Raw genomic sequence first — 7824 nt, forward strand, 5'->3', positions numbered from 1 at the left:
GCCTTGGACTTGCTAGGCAAGCGCTATACCACTGACCTAAATCCCCAACCCCTTTTTTAATTTTTAAAAAAGATACTAGCCCCATGTTTTAGTTTATTTCAGGTGAGACTCTGATTTAGAATAGTCTTTCATTGCAGACTCTGTCGACTTAAATACATGAAAATATTTTATTTTATTGTTATCCTATAGAAAGACTGTTTTTTTTAAACATTTCATTGTATTTTTATTGATTTTTTTTAAAATTTCTGCCCAGTTAGGACAATGAACTGGGAAACCACAATTACAATTCACAGACTGCAGCATAGAAAACACACACTCCATTGGAATCATGTCAAGCCTTTCCTATTTATTCATTCAAAAGAGTCCAGTACACATGTCAAATATGAGCACTGTCTTTTTTTTTTTTTTTTCTTTCCTTGGAAGGGGAAAACATTTATTCTGACATCACTTTTACAGTCCTAGGAAGTGGTTTGGATACCGCTGTAGTTGCAGGAATAGAAACCATAACAAACTTGGAGAGCATCTGACAGGCAAGGGGCTCTTTGGATAGAACGATGCTGCTTGTGCTTGGTGGACGGCCCCTCAGCTGCTGGCAGCTGAGTCTTCCCAGGTGTTGAAACAGGAAACGGAATTTCCTATGCAGACACTGACATTTCTCTTGAGCAGAGTGGCTTTTGCATCTCCAAGCCTCCCTCCACACTGAGGCAAATTCCCATCCTTTGCTGGACCTTTTATCATGCCCATGATTCTCTGAGCATGTCGACCCTGACCACAACACATGTGATGACCAAGGCTCCCTCATCTACACTGCTTCTCTAGGGTTCAGATGGCAATACAAAACATCACTTGTCAAGATGTAGCAGATATTCAGAACATGGGCATCTGTGTTTATGAAAATAGCAACCATTTGCAGGGTGTGCTCCCCAAGGAGCCTTATTTTTATTTAACATGGCTCTCTGGGGAGGAAGGCCAAAGTCATACACAACATTGTAAGACTGGTCAAAGTTTCTTGATTGACAGTGTCAGAATTGACTGGTGCCAATTAAAAACAAAACAACAACAACAACAACAATAAAAAAACCCTATGACCCAAACAATTCAGTGGTCCAAAAAGCAACAAGAGGTTAACCCTTCGGTTTATACTTGCACACACATACACACATATGAAAACTGTGACAAAAGAAAGATCAGATTCTGATCCATCCTGCGACTGTGTTCTAAAAGGAAATCTCCAACTGGACTTGTCATAGCTAAGTATTCAAAACACAAAAAGAGAGGATTCCCACTCCATTCTGATTTCTAAAAAATCATGTTCATGGAATGGGTTGGAGGTGTGGAGGAGGCAGGGAAGTCAATGGAAGAGATTCTACACAAATAGATGGGTAATTTCTCACAGTGCAGCCACCTGCTTGCATTTCTCTTAAAGATTTGTGGTGACTGAGTGTGCGGTGGCATTCCAAGAGTCGATACTTTATAAACAAGTGAAAGAGTAGCACCAGCTGACCTCACTTTTCTTGGGGGGAACAGTTAGTTTTACATTCTTCCTGTCAACACACGGAGGAGGTGGAGGTAAACAGAATCCTTTACGTTCTTCAGAGAATGTGTTACTACAACAGCATATGCTTTTTTGGCCCCAACTAGGAGGACACTAGAGAGCGATTTTCGGGGTTTGTTTTTAAGTGTTTACCTCCTGGAGATTTCAAAACAAGGGTTTTACTAGATCTTGGCAGCAGATATCTTCCAAGTGGCTCTGAATGAATCAACAGCCCATGAGGCATGGAGTTCCGTGAAAGCATGCTCCTACCTGCAGGTCCATGGGCAGATGTGGAAGTTCACATGGGGTTCTGCTAAACCATGCCCACTGTTCTAGGAAGAAGTGCATAACAGAATAACTGCAAGATTGAGAACTTACCTCAGATTATCTCAGGTTGTCCCAAGACTCAGGTTTTCACTGACTCATCACCCCATTTGGCCCCGAGGAAGGCCTCCCTCTGCCTCAGCAGTGGTGATGTATAGGGAGAGAACTAACCATTCTATCATCATGTCCAGTGACTACCATGCCGGGGGTGTAATGAGAAGATAGGAGGGTCTCTGTCTCAGTGGGCTGCATGTTCCCAGTGATTATCAGAGAGTTCTAGGAACCAACACTAAATCCATCCATGGACCAACAGGGAGAGGTTAGATCTCCATTTCTTTTTCAGTTGAGAAGGCAGGTTAGTTCTAAGGGATGGCGAAAGAACAAAAGGTCTAACACTAAAAGAAGACACAGCCCCATCTTGGCACAGTCCTCATGCAGAATATTGCACCCAGTGTTAACTAATGCTAGAAGCGTCAAATGGTATAAATTTAAATGTATTTGCAAATTAAAAAAATAAAGATTACCATATACATATTTTACACTTGTGATGGAACATGCAGTGAACATCAGTCGATTCCTCCTTCACATTGAACAGAACTGGAATCTGAGTGCGCTAGACACCGCCACCTGGACTGTAACTATGGCTTACGTGTACATGGAAATCAAAATCCCTGAGAAGCCACTTGACACTTTTTTTTAAAACTTTTCTTCAAGTAGCTCTCTCCTTGGAGGATCACAGTTCTGAGGTTCAGGTTGTGAAACGTTTGCTCCAATGTTTGCTCACATCTTCTCAGTCCCCTCCAAACTTCTCCAAGTGTCCTCTGCAAGCACCAGGTGCATGGTCTCACCCTGGGCCCCAAAGGCACTAGGGAACATGGCAAACTCACCAGGGGCAAAAGATGTCCCAGTCAATTCCCATGCTCTGTTGATTCCATGGAAATTCCACAGCCACGGATGTCACTGGTTTCTGTGCTTTTCACTAACGTTCTTCCCTTAAAACTTGGTGCTCCTAAAGTCACAGGTTGGGTACTGTAAAATGGTAGCAGATGGAAAGGAGCACCATCCTTTCCACTTAATTGTCCAAGAAAGTATGGAGATACTTGGAACAGGGGCTGATCACAGTCGGTGTAGGTGGGTAAACCAAGGCCACATTCACTCGCTCACTGCCATTCTTGGGGCAGATAATCTTTGCCACCCCTTCTGGCCTGGGCTGGCTCAGCAACTCCCCTGGGAAAGCATGTGGATTGGGGGACCCTCTCTTAAGGCGCTTAGAACAGAGGATGTGCATGGTGTAGTGCAGTCCAGGCCATTCCTGAGCAGGACGTTCAGTTTCTCTACCAAAGGGGTCATAGCTTGCCATGTGGTCCATATATTTGGTAATGATGCATGGCTAGCAATGGACAGGGTGTCTGGCTGCAGGACCCCCTTGGCGGGTCTGTAACTCACCACTACAGGAACTTTCCCTCTATAGGCAAAGATCTGAAATTTCCCATCTGAACTGTGCACCACATGGCTGTTGATCTGGACACTGTAGCGTGCAAACAATCCAGGTGGAAAGGTAAAGGGAATACTGTATTCAATCTGCAACTGTTTGTCCACAGAGGACTGCCCAGCCAGGTTGGTCCCATTAATCCAGGCCTCTGCATGGGGCACATCATTCTGCACATAGCATGGGAACTTGTACCAAGCCGTGGAGCCATTCAATGGCTTGCCTTTGGGTTTATTGAGGCAGTAACAGAGTCCCATCTTCTCCAACAGTTCCGGAAGGAGCTGCAAGTCCTGCTGAGCCTGGACATGGGGCTTAAGCGGCAACCGGATGACATGGGCTGCAAGAGCACATGCAGCAGAAAGCCTTCCACCTAATGATGAAGCTGAGTGGCCTGGAGTGGGTCCTGACCCGGGGTGGGCACTGCTGGAGTGAGGAAGATGTCCCCCTCCCCTTCGCCCTCTTCACTGGTCCCTACGAGCAGTTTATGCAGCAGCAAAGAAGCATCTCTCTGGAAAAAGACATTGAGGATGTCAAGAAGGCAGGTGAGGTTGTGGAAGACATGCTCCTTGAGGGCGGGGCTATCCTCAAAGTAGAGCAGCTTGCAGCTTGCTCTCATGCAGGTAGGAAAGGGTGCTCTGCAGCCTGGCCTCTGTCAGACCTGCCTGCAGACCCAGGCGGGCAGAGTCCCACCAGCTCAGCCACAGTCGTTGTGCCTGAGGTGGCTGTAAGTGGACTTCCTCCAGCACCTGCCAGGATGGAGACAGGACTCTGTGTAAGTTGGGGAAGATTTCCCAGTGATCAGCTCCAGAGAGTAGCTTGTCGAAGAGGCATTGCAATTGGTAGGGGTCCCTGCAGCTAATGTGCAACACGGGGGAGAATATCTGCAGCCTGTGGTTAAGCAGATATTGAAAATGGGCCTTGTGCCTCCGAAGGTTCTTGTCTGAAACACCATATTAGGCTGCATGGGGGCTGGCACAGCGCAGCTTGAAGTCCCAAGCCAGGGCCTCATCCACCACCTTGGCTAGGTGGCTTAGGCCCTCTGCATCGTGCTTCTCCTGTAGAGAGTTCTGGCGGTGCGTGTGTGCCTACAATGCACACCACAGTGAGAGGCCCCCAGGCCCCCACCCGATGCAAGAAGGTGCCCATGGTAGTAGGAAAGCAGCGAGGTTCGTAGATGGCCAAGTTGACCACCAGCACATACGGGGCTCCTGGGGAGAGGAAGAAGGGCTGGATCACCTCATAGCTTTCATCACCAGCTAAGTCATACACAGTGAACCCAGGAAGCATCCACAGTCCAGTTGGTCACCTCGATGCCCTTGCTCCCAAGGGGAGGGAAAAGCAAGTAGTTCTCCTTTTCCCCTCCTCCTTGGTCTCCTTCCTCTTTGTCCTCAGTGAGGCAATGTCAGAGCAGGGTCTTGCCTGCAGCCTTGTGGCCCATCAGGAGCAGTTTGAGGCGGGGCTGCACAGCTGGCAGGGAATGAGCCGATTCTTTCTGGTAGGCTGTGATGTAGGGGATCCCCTTCATGCAGACTTGGTAAGGGGGCTGAATCAGTGGGTTATCCTTGATTTTCCACAAGCCTACCTGGGAGAGCTGGCCAAAGTTGTCAGGCAGAACAGCGATCTGGTTGCCCTGAAGGACCAGCTCCTCCAGGCCCATCAGCTCCACAATGGAGTCCGGCAAGTAGCGGGTGCGGTTATTATCCAACCACAGGGTGAGAAGCCGGCCCAGCCTGGCGATAAGAGATGGCACTGAGATGAGCTGGTTCCCACTAAGGTAGAGCTCCTCCAGACCAACCAGGGGAAGCAGCACATCAGGAAACTCCTCAAAGAGGTTGGAAGAGAGGTTGAGCATTTTGAGCCTTTGCAGGCGAATGAACTGGGGGGGGGGGGGGGGGGGGGGGGGCAGAGCCTGTAGCCCATTGTTATCTAACATGAGGTTCTCCAAACTGGCCAGCTCACAGAAGCCGCTGGGCAGAGTGCCAAGCTCGGCCCCACTAAGCCAGAGAATCTTGAGGGCACACAGGGCACTGATATCCTCAGGTAGGCCTCGCAGCTGGTTGCTGGATAAGTCCAGCTCCTCCAGGGCAGCCAGCTGCAGCCAGCTGCCTGGGAAAGACGGTGAGTTGGTTGTGGTCCTCGTCGAGGGTGCGCAGGTGGTTGAGGCAGGAGAAGGAATCTGGCAGACGCGCTAGCTGGTTAAAGCTAATATCCAGCTCCTCCAGGTGGCCCAGGGCACCCAACTGGGCAGGCAGCGCTGGGCAGCTCTTGTGGCTCAAGTTGAGCTTGCACAGCTCCCTTAGGGTGCTCACCACCTCTGCACCCAGGACTGTCAGCCGGTTGTGGCTCACAGCCAGCTCTGTAAGGTGATGGCCTAGCTCCGCCACCACAGGGGGGCAGCCAGACAAAGCGGTTCCTGCGCAAGACCAAGATGCGAAGGCTGCCCAGAGCTGACCCCAGACCTTCAGGCACATCTTGTTCCCCAGGTTCAGCATCTCAATGTCCCCGATGTTGGCCAGCAGCACCAGCTCGGGGGCGTCAGGGCGCAGCGGAGAATGAGCTGGCGCAGGTTGCTCCACAGCTTCCTGGCTCGCAGGGCGGCGTCCCGCCACAGTCTCACCTTCTTCAGGGTGCCCCTGTCCTTGTCAGCCATGACGGGGTCCCGCGCCGACAACCCTCACACGGGCACCAGAGCCCGCAGCTGTATGCTGCGCCTGGGCCCTCCTCATGCTCCCGCTTCTCCCCGGCCACCACCACCCCTGTGCGGCCAGCGGCAGTGGGTCCCTATGGTGGCCAGTGGCCTTGGGTCCCTAGCGCGGCTGGCAGCTGTGGGTCCCTAGCGCAGCCAGCGGCCGGGTGACCGCAGCTGGGGGTCGGCGGCGACAGGGGCAGCTCTGGGGGGCTCTGGGAAAGCCTGCTCCTCTTCCAGTTCTGCACGCCTCCCGGTGCCTGGGTAGCCCACTCCAGCCCCGCTATCCTGGGGGGTGGAGTGGGGGGGAGCAGCGTCTCCTTCTCTCCGTTTCCTGCAGCTCGGGCTGGAGGCGCTCCAAAGACTGTTGCCAGGTATACGTGTCACTCTGTGCATCCACATACAATGACCCTGGCTATCTAGGTCAGCATCAGAGCCAGCAGACTACAGACTCCAAGCCTGTATAGGGTGGTGCCAGCCAGGCCCCCAAGGGCATGAAGAGAATCAGCTATGAAGAAGAGAGCACAATCTCTGCTTCTTGCCTGTCTGACAGCTGGGCTTATGTCTACTCTGGCCATGCTCACACTGGGACTCACACTGCGCTGCCACAGCCTTGGCTCCCAAACTTGGTGCCACCTTGCTCCACCACTGATTGTGCCTATGCCCTCCCCACCAAGCTAATGGCTATTCTGCCTAGGAAATACATATGAGTTTTTCCTACATGTGAGCATGCACACCCTCAAGGAGATCTGGCTCCCTGCTCTGGTGGTACTCTAATAGCAGAGCTGTAGGACTTAGGGTCAGTCCAACTATAGGAACCCTTTTATGAAAGTAAATGCACTGTGCAAACCAGGAATTGAAGAGCTGGCTTGGTGGATAAGAGTACTTACTGCTCGTATGAAAGACCTGGGTTCAACACCCAGAACCCACATGGTAACTCCAGCTCCAGGGGATGCAATGCACTCTTCTGACCACCAAAGGCAGCAAGACTGCACATGATGCACAGACATACATGCAGGTGAAACATTCATGTACAGAAAACAAAGAAATCATAAAAAAGAAGCAAAGAAAGAAAGTGGGAAATGTCAACATGAGGCTGTCTCAACAAAGTGAAGGGTTGGGTGGAAGAGAGCTTGCTGTGCATGTGTGAGCCCTATAATTCAACTTTAGCATGAAAAGCTACAAACAAAAGTTAGGCCAGAAAGATGGCTCAGTGGGTAAAGGTGCTGGCCACCAAGCCTGACAACCTGAGTTTTATCTGCAGGGCCCATGTGGTAGAGAGTGAGAATGAATTCTCACAAGTTATCCTCTGACAGCCATATGGACATTTGGCCTGAACCCTGCCCCAGTGCAATAAAAATGTTAAAAGCCTTTAAAAGTGACCAAAAAACTTATTATTTGCACAATCAATGCTAATTAAAATGTTTCAGTCAGGTGTTGGTGGCACATGTCTTTAATCCCAGTGCTCAGGAGGCAGAGGCAGACAGATCTTTTGAGTTCAAGGCCAGCCTAGTCTACAGAGCAAGTTCAGGATAGTCAGAGCTACAAGGGGAGACTTGTCTAAAAAAAAAAAAAAGTTCATGAATCACATCCTTCACCATTTCAGAGTAAAAAAAAAGCCATGTTTTGAAACCAGATAACACTCCCACATGTCATATATGAAACTGTGTGGGAAACCATAGAGGAGCCATATGGTAAATCAAGACATGATGCTTAGGGTCTTGATGACCCTCAACACCAGCACGCCCTTGACACTGATTCAGGATTCCACAAAGTCAAACCCTTAGCAGG

The 7824-nt window shown here is 50.1% G+C and overlaps 1 pseudogene; it reads right to left on the reverse strand.

Moving 5' to 3' along the window:
- Window positions 1–321: 321 nt before the first annotated feature.
- Window positions 322–6363, reverse strand: LOC118593712 (annotated as a pseudogene).
- Between the last annotated feature and the right edge of the window lie 1461 nt (window positions 6364–7824).

Source organism: Onychomys torridus, chromosome 12, assembly GCF_903995425.1.
Source record: "Onychomys torridus chromosome 12, mOncTor1.1, whole genome shotgun sequence".
In the NCBI taxonomy this organism is placed as follows: domain Eukaryota; kingdom Metazoa; phylum Chordata; class Mammalia; order Rodentia; family Cricetidae; genus Onychomys; species Onychomys torridus.